Below are 11856 nucleotides of genomic sequence, written 5' to 3' on the forward strand. Positions count from 1 at the left end.
TCACTCGCACCTGCGCCCACTATAAGTACGGGGCGACGGGGCCGATTTCCTGGGCCCCGTATTCCGCCGAAACGGGGCGGCCCGAATACGGGGCCTGCTAGACGGCCCAAACCGCGCCTGCCCCGTATCTCGCCGGAATTTTACGGGGTGTGCGGGTTATAAGGGGCCTGTTAGACATGCTCTAAGATATTTCCCTGTGACCTCTATGGCTCTAACTCAATTAGATTTTGTCAGAAGCGGCTGCAGTCCAGCAGGAGCTTGGGGTCAACAAGCTGGGTCTTGGGAGCGGTCCAGAGAGGATTGAGAAATGTGGAAATAGGAGGCTATTCATGTAAGGTACTTCGCTAAATTTGATGTTTCAGCCTACTTACTACTGCTTCCCAGTGTGGTTGCGATATGATGCATATGAGAGGCAACAGAATGTGCAACATGATTGTTATATTTAAGCTCCTGAATCATTCAAACCAGTTTTTCTAAAATCTTAGCAATATCTTCACTCTTTCAGGGGTGATGACTTTGGGTGTATGTACTACTGTAGTTATTGTGAACATGGCAATAGAAAAGGCAAGAAATAATTACTAATAGGAAGATATCTCCCTTTATTTACTAATGCATAGCAGACATGCTTTTAGGATTCTAATTAGTTCATTTCAAATTTAGTATCATGGATGGAGAGTTGATCTTGTAATCAATATGAATAAGTGCATAATAATTTGCAATTTTTCAGAAAACAATATACATGGAAGGTCTAATTGGAGGCAGTTACAAAATTGCAACCACAATTGCAAGAGGAAATTAAGGTATGTTCTTCCTTGCTAGATAAATGTTTGTCTCTGCATTTAATTAAGAAGGTGATTCATTAAAGTTGCTTTCTCGAATTCAGAAGGTAAGATGAAGAGAGGGTCAGTTTTAACACTCTTCATAGTATTCTGCATAGAGGTAATTTTGTTTCATGTGAACTGCTGGAATTCAACCGATGGACTATTAGCAAACTTGTGAATCTGGCTGGCCTCCAACAAACTTTTACTTCTACATCCTGCATAATGGACTGGATCTCAAAAAATGGAGGTGTGTGCCTTCTTCCTGCAGGTATTTCTTTATCTCTACATAGATTTTATGTGCAGTAGTTTTTATACAAATGTTCAGAGGCGACAAAAATATAGAGGGCTATCCATCTTTAGGAGAAAATAACATCTTTTTGAGGCATAGATGGATTGATTCTGTATGCATGTATATTTTACCAGGATGTTCTTATTCATTGCATCTCCATCTCTTAATTGATGTGTTGACTAACGACCTGCCGGCCCGCGATACAAAGTTTGTCATTAATGATTGTGAGAATATTGGGTAATTTTAATATAGTGGTTCATGTAAAGATCGGCTATGTGTTGAAGTCAACTCTTCATTTTGGTGTATCCTTTCTTTTAGACAGAGAATAATAATGCCGAATAAGATTCAGATTAATGTGCAAGTAGTAGCAGGTTGAGACCATAAAACAGGTGGATGGAATGGATTTTTCGGTCGGACGAGGTGTCTCAAATGCCTCCATGTAGGACTGAAATATGTGGCTAATAACATATGGGAAGGACCACCTGTAGATTTGAGAGTGGAAGTTCAGGTGTGTCCTGACTCACAAGCGAATTAATTAACAAATAGTAATTTCTAGCATATGCCTCAAGCCAACGGAAAATTTGGTTTTATGTTTGCACTGTTTCTTCATTATTAGAAAAAAAATATACTTATTTGATTCTGCACCGCATGCTTACATGAAATGCTTCCATGGGAGCTTGACTAATAGCTAGCTGAGCTTTTATGAACTCTACGGATGGACAATCATGAGGAGATGGACTTGAGCGGATTTCCCTTGTTGGACAACAAGAGGATGTCAAATGTGTCAACCCTGTAGCACATAATTCATTTTTGGTGTCCCATTTTACCTTAGGTGTGCAATTTGATCTGCTCAGTTTCCTGCAGAAAATACCTTTGATATACGGATGATTTATGAGTGCCCATCCAAGACACTGAGGTTCAAATAGGTATATAGTTCCCCTATTTTTATTTTTGATAAGACAGGGTTGTTGTTGTTGTATCTGAGTGAGGATATTTTTTTTTGTTGAAGATTTAGATGGCCACAACGTTAAATAGGTTCAGAAAGTGTGACACAAATCAGAATGCTGAAGTTCCAAAGAAAAGATGCTTTCAGTATGAAAGCCCCCTGGTCTCCTGAAGATTCTGATCATGTTCATTTTAGCATCCTTGGTGTGTCACTGGTCTATTATATATTTTTATAGACAATATGCACTATCATTTACCTGTGTTGAACATGTATTAGAGGTATAATTTCTTTCAAAGATCAGTCATGAAGGTATGTTACTACTTCTGTTACATACTTTTACTGAAAATATGCATTGTCATTTAGCAGTGTTGAACATGTATTAGAGCAGAGTAGAGGTTAATTTCAGCGAAGTTTAATGGTAGATATTTATGTTTGTTAACAAAAAACTTGCATCCCACATTTTAGGTGTATTTTCTTAATATGATTAAAAGAGAAGGGCACGTACTACCATCAAATTAGTTTTCTTCAGATCGACCAAATTGGATGGATATATAATGTGTGAAATTTGGCTATTTAGTGGTGGATAGTTTATATCACCATAGTCTGATTCTCTTTTCATAACTTGTCAAGCTGAAAACTATTTTTTCTTTCAGACAAGCGTTAACTTATGAGGTGAGCTACCTTCTAACAAGCATAGCATGTCCTTTCTATCTGTCATTTTGGGGATGGTAGTTTTTTTTAATGGTCAGTCTTTAAATGTCATAATTTGCGCACAAATCACTGGAGTATCATGCACCTCAAATCCTCACCAACCTAGATTTCTATCACTCTATACTGAATTAATTTCGGTATGAGCCACCCACAAGGAAAATGGTAGGCTCTATGTGGCTGTGAAGCCATCCATTCTTTCGAAGTGCCTGGTAATTGTAGTCAACATTAGGTGCTTTCCTCCTGTGAGGCAACACAACTGATATTATCATTCTTGTTGTTGTGTCCGAATTAAACTTTGATATCATTGCAAGCTGTCCTAATATCCTCATAGTTGCACATGGCTTGCCAATTTGTTCAGTGTGTTGGATGATTTAATTTAAGACTAATTATCTTCAGTGACAACCGGTAGTACCTAGCCCTATGATGCAAAGAATGTTGTACGAAACCTTACCTCCATGACAATGCATAAAATAGCCCTAATAAGTGTCGGTGCCTAAATACGGCGCAGAGCCAAGGTATATTTCGTTATAATTATAATGTTATTTAACAAGTAACCTGTGTATTTTTTGTCACTTTTATCTTATCCTTAACTGTACTCAGGGCCTTACATGATATTAATTGGATTCCACGTCACCTCTTCACTGCAATGGTGCTAACTCTAGCAATGTTCTTGGCCACACCGGTAAATACTTATCTCAGATTGTACAGGCATCCTTCATGTGTCTATCATATACCATTGTTATAGAGATAACACAACATATAAATTACTAGAAGAGTACGTTTCCATGAAAACACAAGAGCATTACAACATTGTACCTCTGTTTTCAAATCAGCCAAGAAAATAGAAAGCATGTTTGCAGTAACATATTCAAATTTAGGCTGTAACTTTTCCTGCATACAGGCTTGAAGATATCTCCAGCTCTGTCAGATTTCTTTTCGCGGGGAGAGAGCTCTACTGGTTGAGTATTGGCAATACACTGAACTGGTGATGGCAACCACCAAAGCTGTGCAGTTTCAGACATTATCACTAAGAGACTGCTAAGAAACACTACATAAATTGGCTTCCATCTCCATGAATATATTCACATATCCGTTGAAAATAACATTATGTACCAACTCTACAAACTACTCTACATGTCAAATCATGAAGTCGGAATAGTTTCTGTAGATTGCAATGTTTTGTGTGTCATATATTGTGAACTTGGATTCCTCTTTTCTGCAAACTATCAATCTATCTTATAGTAATATATAAGCCCTATTTATATTCACCAATAAAACAGTATGATGTTGGATATACCACTCCTGAGAATTTAGGGCATAATCACCCGTGGAGCAACTGGAGTACTCAACACTGTAGTAGTACAATCGGTTGTCTTTCTCTAGCCAATAACACGGCAAGAGGTGGACGACCTACACCCACCAATTACTTCTATAAATGTTCAAAGACTACCCTCTCAACCAGGGGGTCTGAAGGGGCAAACGAATCTGGGTCGTTCAATCAGGTTGCAACAGTAAATCTCAAGTCCCACTTTTCATCACAGCCGTTCGATCGTTGAATATTTTTCTTACTTATTCAGTTTCCGACTAAGTCAGTGACACATGGGGCCAGCTACGTGCGGGGGCCGACTGCTGGAGACTGCGACGCTGCTCGTTTCGTGTCACCTTTTTTCGCGTCCACGGTGAAACCCTAGATCGAGAAAAGCAAGCAGCCAATCCCCCCGTCCTAGAGCCCAGCACCGTCTCCTCTCACCTGCGGTGAAAACCAGATCGAGTCGTGGTGCACCCTGGCAGCGGCCGCGCGGCTCATGGATGGCGGGATTTGGAGGCGACGCCGTGGAGGTTGCAGGCCGGCCATGCTCCAACCCCACGTGAGACCGGAGATGACACTCCCAAGCAGAGGAGGCCACTGGGGCGCCGCCAATCCCTGGATGGAGCCGACAGGGACTACCGCGTTCGTGGGTCAGAGGAGGTGCGGCAGGGGCGCGCACGGAGGTGGGCGGCGGCGACGCCCACTACTCTCCTCGTTCCCGTCCTCTCCTCTTCCTCCGCCCTCGACGTCTCCTTCCGGCGAAGCGACGGCAGGGAGCACACGAGCGGTGGCGGCTGGATGCTCGTCTCCTCCCAGGCACCCACGACCTCGCAGGACGAGATGGCTTGGCCAGAGCCGGCCGGCCGTGCTCTTCCTGGTTGGAAGAGGATGCGGGTGAGGAGGACCCGAAGGGGTCGGAAGGGCGCCGACGGCCAACATCCGGAGTGACGCCGGCGTGCCTCCTCCCTTCGCTGCTGTGCTCCCACCGCCGCTACTACCACGGGTATCCTCATCTCTCTTTCCCGTGTTTCTTCCATTATCCCCAAAGTTGAGCTCCATCTCCACTCATGGCCTCCCAACGCCTGTCTTCCCAGTCGTGGAGGCAGTGGGGCACTCGTCACTGGACCCTTGCCGCTCGTTCTTGCGGTCACCTCCGCCTGGCCCCTCTTTGTGGGCTTGCTGCTTGGAGCTCGGTTCTCGCTTCCCCGTCACATCTGGTCGCGCGCCCAACTCCATCTCCGGCGTCTCGCGATGGAGCGAGCTGGAGGCCTCCAGTGTTGGGAGGCAGAGCAGCAGGTTCCTCACGAACCTCCACAGTTTTTTCACTAGCCTCCAGCCTTTCAATTTCTTAATTCTTTGGCTTCGTGAGAACTCTACAAGAGCCAGCTACTTATAGGTGCTTCAGCTTATCGTTCAGATTCATATGCTCTAAATTCGGTGCTAATGCTTGCATACTTGCTATGAATTTTGCAGTGTTGCTAGAATGGGATGCCGAGTTCATCAGCCTTTTATCACAGTAAGTCAAGTAATTCTTCTCTCAATTCCGCTGGACATACATGACATTTGTTGTAGCCAATTCTTTGTCTGCTAAAGAACTGTGTATTATGTTTACATTTTAGGTTAATCAATTTGGATCTGTTACTGGGAGCATGCATTGAGTCCGTGAGAATCTCAAAACATGCTTCCTAGAGTGGGGTGTTTAGGGTTTCAGAGAAGGGTGGCGGCGCGCCAGTAGAGTCGCCGGGGCGCTGCGTCGCCTCAGGAAGTTTGTCCTCCGCCACCTGCCGGGGCCATCGACCCCTCCCTGTTCTGGTCATCTTCACCGGTGGAACGGCGGGATATTGCTTGGCTCAAGCGGTGATGGTCACAAGCCTACCGCCACTCCTCCCCGTTCTCTACTCCATTTGTCAACTGTACAACAGGCACACTCCCAGGTAAATTTGTTTTTAACTTGCAATGGATTAGATGATCATTACCATGTTGTGCAATACTGAGATGAGGTTGTCAATTTTTCTGTGTTTGTATAGGATGACACCAAGATCATATGATCTACTATTTTCTGCAGTATACCCTTTTTGGGAATAAAAAAATCAAGTGCATTGTAATGATGTTTTCTGGGAATGAATAAATCAAGTGCATTTACAATCATTTGCTTTACACATTTCAACTTGTAATGATGTTTTTCTGCAATTTCATTCAGGATAAAGTGACATTCCTATGGGGATATCAAGTGGGTCAGCAGCTAACTATTTGGTAGCTCAAGTGAATGGGATACTCTTGGATGTGTAGAGGCCACTGAAAGGTGTGGGTGTGATTTAAGTTCCTTATGTATGATAGCGATGAGGGGTGTGATACTTTCAGGCATTCGATTGCTCTTACTGTTGGATAGGTGAATTAAAGCTTCCCAAGAAACCTTTGACCATGCTTTTTCTTTATGGACATATTGTGCAGTCTTGATTTAAGCTTTTGTAACTGAATGTTTATTTGCACTTTTGCAGTCTGTCGGGAGGATGTACAGCTGAGGTTGTGCAGTCTGTTCGTCCTTGAACTGCAAGGGAGAAGGTATGGAATTAGTCTAAAGTTGGGGTGCATGAAAATAAGCCAGCCCTATTTTTGTGGTCAATGCTCATATTCTAATGCTTCCACTTTCCCTTTTAACATTTTTTACTATGACATCCAGTATAATGACTTGACACTGAATGGCACATGTTTGCCGGGCATCTCTCTGCATGTTTATCGACACACAGACAGTTTTATTGGGCGAGATTCTGCCGACGATGTAGCAAATTTCTAGCACACGGATTTATGAGTGGTGCAAATTTGTACGTGGTGCTTGTGTACTGATGTCAATTGCTTAGCGTTCCAGCCACTGTGGACATTAATTTATGATGCAAGCTTGCTTTTGTTTCTTTTTATATGATGCAAGCTTCTATTTTTTGCTTTCTGATTCGTTTCTCTTTATATGATGCAAGCATGGTTTCTCCGAGTCGCCATAGCATGGTAGATCAATTCATTCCAGCCACTGTGGACATTAATATGATGCACATCTTTTTGGTATAACAATCATTGGTGTCAGCCTTTTTTCTTGCTATTAATAATTGATAGTGTATATTTACTCCTATTGCTAATTACTGGACTGTGATATCTTTGTGGCAAGAAGATAATGGCAATATTTTAAAGCACTGGTTACTGATAAGAACACAAATATTCCAATTTTCAGTTACTTGCTTTGATTTTCCTATGTGTAATTTCTATTGATCAAGAGAGTTGTTTATAATTACAATTGGTTAGAGAAGTTTCGGTGCTTATAGATGGATAGAATATACGTTTACTGACAGGCTATGCTTTCTATTATTTGTGAAGTGATATATGATTGTTAGCTCAATATTCAGTGCTCATAGAAAGTCATTGTATCATCCGTGGATCTGATTCATCATGTATAAATCACTACAATTACACAATTTCTTTTGTCATTTCATTGATTGCCATACTGCTATTTTCGATCTCTTGCAATCCATATGCATAGTCGATCGATTCTCTTTTTTACATCTCAGAATCGCACAATATGGTGACAACATAGCACTGCCTTGAATTGGATTTATTTCATAGTCCCTGTCTGGTTGGGTGGAACAATAAAATATTAAGTTGTGTAGGCATAGCCATTGATTGAATTAGTTGTTCTAGAAAATTGTGGATAGGAAATTCTTTACGGAAATCTGAAGGTTGCTTTTTCCTGTGGAGATAATCGAATTGGCATGCTTACCTCTGTGAACGCGTGAGTACCAATCGTGAATACCCACTTCCTTTGATTATAGGAAACCAATGTTTCGTTATTTTATTGCAGTGATTGAATTATGTCTTCCATTTCTAATGCTTGTGGTAATTGATGAATTGCTTGCATTAAGCGAGGTCAAGGATGTGCAATTTTCCAGCTGAAGACTTTATTGTTCAAATGGGAGTACAGGAAATTACAAGCACTAGCAACTTTTAATTGATTTTTTGTTCTACTAAACATGGTCAACAGACTATACTGCGAAAACTGTCTTTTACCGTGAGCGCCCTGAATACACACTGATTGCATCTCCTCCAGGTGTCATCTTGCCATGGGGAGCGCCCCGCACCGCCATGTGCTAGCCAGCAAGAGAGGAATATGGCATCAGAATGCCCTGGATTGCTGCACTAGGCACCAACGGCGAGTCGAAGAACAGCAAGGAGCGGCTGCTGTAGCTTTGGACCGCACGGCGCTGGCGACAACAGGTTTGGCCCCTTTAAACCTCGGTCTTCGCATCCATTGGATTCTCTTTTCATGACTATAGTACGTTGTATGGATAGAAGAAGGTGCAAAACAGGGGCAACTGTTCTGAAATAGCCGCATTTTCCAATTCATTTGGGAAGTCTTAACTTTTTAGTTTGTTTAATTGATCGTACATCTATTAATGCTTGTTGGTTGCTCTGTTTTTTCTGTGGATAGAAGAGGGCCAGCACATCTTTGAGAGAAGCAGGCGAGGCGCCATTGAGAACAGTACTTCAGATCATAGGTAATGGTGGAAACATTTATCCATTATATCATTGTGTCAAGTCGAGCACACTTGCCTTGACGGCATGAGGCCAGTACCATCAAGTTCGTTTCCTTCTTTGCTTTTCTGCTTGCTAGATTAGTGATTGATCATTTATTCTGCAATTGTTTTAGCGAACAAATCATCTCTTTCATCATTAGTTTTATCAGGACCTCGTGATCCAATTCTAGGACTCCACAGACTATGCATTTTGTTTCCTTGTTTGAGATTTATTGGAACACCTATGTATAACTGAAGCTTCCATTATTAAGATATAATGCCTCTGTATTACCACATAATACTTTGATATGGAAATATTTGCCTAGCATCAGGTTTTACCACATAATGGTTGCAGCTGCTCCTATATTATACCACTGGATTCATAAAATGGAATGTAGGGAGTATTCTATTTGCTTAAAAGTTGACCTTCTTACTTGCAGGCTTGTAGTACCTTCAGTTGACCTTTGTGACTTAATTGGATGATTTAGAACTGTACTCTAAACCATAAGTCTTTGACTTTAAGATGCTCACTGTAAAGAGAATCTCTCTCTGTGAAGTAGTTGCCTATTTGGTAGCCTACCGATTCTGCGATATTCGTTGGACATTAGGAAGGAGCATGTTAATTTGGTTGATGCACAATTACAGAAGTTGGTATACAGTGGCCGGCTTAGCTGATCAAGAGGAATTGGACAGGTAAATCTTGAGTCTATCCCCATTTCTTTTGTGTACTTAAATTTATTCTGCATTTGGTTCCGTTGCTCCATCCAGTAGTGGGCTGAAATTTGCTATAGAACGTTTATTATTTCCAAAAGAGTATGAAATATTGAATATTTTGGTGATCGAGCCGGGCTAGCGGTGCTATGGCATTGAGTCACCTGCGAGTAGATAGGGTAGGTGTGTGCCCGTGGTGGTGTGATAGCCAAACGGCATGGACCATCTGCTCCTTGTAGTAACAAGTTTCAATGAATTTATGGTTCTTCTTGGGTAACCATCTCACTGAAATGAAGGAGCATGAGAGGCGTGCGTGGTGTTGCATGTGTTCTGCTTGTTTGCAAGGGAAAAAATCCTAGGTTGCCAATCCTTAGTCCGGCTCACGCTGCAGCTAATCGGTAAAAACGCAGAATGGTCCTTGATACAGACTGATCTGCACCTTGGTTGGTGTGTCAATCATGAATTTGGTTATACTTGGTTGGTGTGTCAATCCTAGGTTGGTCTGTCAATATTGAGTGGAAATTGTTGACAACCTTTAGTTGGATATATATTCTTACACTATAGAAAGATGAAGCTGTGAATTCCATAGACATAAAATGTGAGATGATATCAATTAGTTCATATATATGTTTATGTGAACTAATGGAAGAGTTTTGTTGGACTCGGGAAGAAATCAGGTGACCACAGGTCCATAGAGTGTATTGTGGAATGTCATGTTTATGATTATACTATTCCAAAAGCGCTTCTTTCTTACTGATATTTATTTGACTAGGTTTTCTTCTAATCTGAAATCATTTTTGGTTGCAGTGGAGGCTTCAAGTGTTCAGAATATTTACCTATGTCCTCTATATATTTATTTTTAATCAATATAAAAATGTTTTGTGATGTAGAAAAAGCATCCAATGTTGATCCATTCAATGGTTATTTATGTTCATACGTTATGGCTTCTGGAGTAGAAAAAATGTGAATTGCTAATACCGTCAATCTTCTGATATTTCAGATTTGCAAAGCTGCATTGACAAGGCATTTGACTGCATTTATATACTCTACTTTCAATTTTATTTCATGGGTGTCGGGCATTGGCAGCTTGCTAGCTGCTGGGTGACATGGCCGCGGCAGCAGTTCAGTGTTCCTCTCATATTCAGTTAGGATGAGAAGGTAATTAAATTCAGATGCATTGTACCCTCCACGAATTTTATTTCGTTTGCTTTGTGCTTGCTTGGTCCTGAAAGCCAGCTTTATATTTCTAGACTAGATACTATTCGGAAGTGGATGTAGTACATTCAGCCAGGTCCAGCCAGGTCTGAAGGCACGCTTAGTGTTTTTCCTGTTGAGTAATTGGTATGTACATGGAGAGATCTGATTCTGTCAGCTTCAAAATTTGCTAATTCGTCATCTTCTTTGTACATACTCTTTGCAGAGATACAATCTATAAGGGATATCAACACATGGTTGCAGTGGTCCATGTTGTGTACAGTAATTACTTGATGAGTAATGTAATTGTTGTGTAGTAGTACAATCTGGCTATTAGATATTGCCAGCATTTTCTTGCCATTTGGTTATTCAAAGAATTGATATTAGGGTAGTAGGACATAATAAGACTTTTCGATAATATACAAGTTAAATATGTATTTAATAAAGGTTCATTGATGCAGAGGATGGGGCTTTCCCGTTTAAAAAGAAGTTAAATATGTGATTATGCATAAAAGGAAGTCCCCGGTCTATTTTTGTTGTGGTATCTCGGCTTAATGATTCTTTCAAGGGAAGACAAGATGGAAAAGAAGCATCACGAACTAACCCTGGAGAATTGATTGTACCTCACTAGCGTCGCCAGTCTCCTAAGCGAAGGTTGGACCCTGCTTTTGATGATTGATCACCGCCCCACTCTTCTTACTGCTCTTCTTGTTCATCTTTTGCCGTCTGATCTAGGTTGGTGTAAGAACCTTCACCTCCTTCTGTTTTATGGGAGCCGCTGGCGCCATGTCGGACGCGATGACATCTGGATTGGCAGAAAACACACATCGGCTGCGAGTGCGGCCGTATTTTGGAGCTAAACCTAGAAAGTTTCTTGATTTATGACGAAAGTGGAGTTCGTGTGGAAAAGGTGGAGGCAAATCGGTCGAGGTGGGTTTACACAGGGCTGGCAGTTTGGTCCATACACACGGATACAAGAAATATGCATTGGCTATATTTGCGTATACTGTACATACAAGGTTTTCATTAGCTAAATTTGGTTATATCTGTGTATAATGTACATACAAGGTTTCCATTAGCTAGACCACGGATACAAGAAAAATGAGACTATATTTGGTTATATTTGCGTATAATGCATGGACAATATCATTGAACATCAGCTAAATGCCTAAATTTCCATACGAGGCTGAAACCTACATTATTTAACCTTACCCATTTGCTCTCTGTTTCTTAGTGATGATCCTCGTGTATTGTTATATTGAACTAAATAACACTACTTCATATGTACTTATTGAGTCTGTTGATAGCACCCAGAAAAA

At 41.3% G+C, this 11856-nt stretch overlaps 3 long non-coding RNA genes across 10 annotated transcripts; all 3 read left to right on the forward strand.

The window, feature by feature from the left end:
• Positions 1-882: 882 nt before the first annotated feature.
• LOC139832023 (uncharacterized) lies at positions 883-3985 on the forward strand. Its single transcript, XR_011746513.1, has 3 exons — positions 883-3282; positions 3368-3449; positions 3669-3985. It is a non-coding gene; the product is annotated as an uncharacterized lncRNA (long non-coding RNA).
• Positions 3986-4413: 428 nt separating this feature from the next.
• On the forward strand, positions 4414-9197 carry LOC127319519 (uncharacterized). Of its 7 annotated transcripts, none has more exons than XR_011747203.1 (10): positions 4415-5079; positions 5171-5372; positions 5550-5592; positions 5696-6010; positions 6277-6465; positions 6575-6638; positions 6757-7130; positions 8167-8333; positions 8548-8614; positions 9073-9197. It is a non-coding gene; the product is annotated as an uncharacterized lncRNA (long non-coding RNA). The 7 variants fall into 7 exon arrangements; XR_011747206.1 differs by having other exon boundaries at positions 6277-6378; XR_011747201.1 differs by having other exon boundaries at positions 4418-5079; positions 6575-6898; positions 7049-7130.
• Positions 9198-9209: 12 nt separating this feature from the next.
• LOC139832781 (uncharacterized) lies at positions 9210-11620 on the forward strand. 2 transcript variants are annotated; one of them, XR_011747207.1, is made up of 5 exons: positions 9210-9325; positions 10344-10501; positions 10594-10684; positions 10764-11191; positions 11273-11620. It is a non-coding gene; the product is annotated as an uncharacterized lncRNA (long non-coding RNA). The 2 variants fall into 2 exon arrangements; XR_011747208.1 differs by having other exon boundaries at positions 10594-10644; positions 11273-11619.
• The last annotated feature ends 236 nt before the right edge of the window (positions 11621-11856 follow it).

Source organism: Lolium perenne, chromosome 6, assembly GCF_019359855.2.
Source record: "Lolium perenne isolate Kyuss_39 chromosome 6, Kyuss_2.0, whole genome shotgun sequence".
In the NCBI taxonomy this organism is placed as follows: domain Eukaryota; kingdom Viridiplantae; phylum Streptophyta; class Magnoliopsida; order Poales; family Poaceae; genus Lolium; species Lolium perenne.